Genomic DNA, 935 nt, shown 5'->3' with positions numbered 1-935 from the left:
CCAGTGGTGTTTAAGTGATGAAAATATGGGTTAGTGACTGGGAGTGAGTGTGTGTGTGTGTGTGTGAGTGTGTGTGTGTGTGAGTGTTGTGTCAGGATGGCGCTACACTCCCCACCGTGAGGGGCAGTGTGGCAGACGATAGTGAGTGGTCACCTAGCAGTAGACCTGGTCCGACCCTTCTCCGTCCTTTCCACTTCCTCTCCCTCCTTTACAGAGCCGACAGCCGTGCGTGGTGGCGTCTCGCTGGTCAGCAGATCGGTTACAAACAAAGGTATGCATGCTTGCTCTGCTCCATTATTCAGTGTCATGGGCCCCCTGTTTACTCCAGTTTTGCTCCGTCCAGCGGTGTGGTGTTACCGGGAGCTGGGCTGTCTCCCTGGGGCCGGTGTGTGCGTGGTGCGCTTTCTGTGGGTAAGACGCGTAGTTGTCTGCCTTTCATATCAAGCTGCCGATGGTCTGTGGTGTTCTGATTATCCTCTCCCGGCCATCGTTTGTGTAGTCTGGGCTGTGGGCTTCCTCCTCCTGCCTCGTCTGACGCCACGATTCTGCTCTCCGGTAGGAAATGTTTATTCTTAGCTTTTGTTATTCTGTAATGTCCTTCATCCACATTTTAATTAGGTGAACTTGTTTATTTTGCAGTGTGCAGCCGTCAATTGCTGCTGTGAGCCTCGCTGCTGTTTTGGTTCTTCTTCTTCTCTTCTCCTCTTCTTCAGTCTGGATTCTTGCTGATTCGGCTCATAACGGCTCTGCTCCCAGTGACGGTGGTTAAAGCCGTGCACTACGGCCTTTATAAGAGCCTCAACGTGGGCCAAGAGAGGGCATCCCGACCCTCATCGGCGCTGAGCCATCCCCCTTGGAGACTGGTTTTAATTAGAGGGGCAGACATTTCCTTAATTTTGATCATTTGGATTTAAACCAGTTTCTGTTGGGTTATT

General features: G+C 51.7%; 1 long non-coding RNA gene across 1 annotated transcript; it reads left to right on the top strand.

Moving 5' to 3' along the window:
* Positions 1–212: 212 nt before the first annotated feature.
* Positions 213–543, top strand: LOC147271822 (uncharacterized). The gene is made up of 3 exons (XR_015115804.1): positions 213–271; positions 344–411; positions 500–543. It is a non-coding gene; the product is annotated as an uncharacterized LOC147271822 (long non-coding RNA).
* The last annotated feature ends 392 nt before the right edge of the window (positions 544–935 follow it).

Source organism: Aulostomus chinensis, chromosome 1, assembly GCF_037954235.1.
Source record: "Aulostomus chinensis isolate RoL2024-O1b breed Wild chromosome 1, RoL_Achi_v1.0, whole genome shotgun sequence".
Classification (NCBI taxonomy): Eukaryota; Metazoa; Chordata; class Actinopteri; order Syngnathiformes; family Aulostomidae; genus Aulostomus; species Aulostomus chinensis.
Note: the sequence above shows the minus strand (reverse complement) of the source record. Positions and strands in the feature narration are given on the sequence as shown.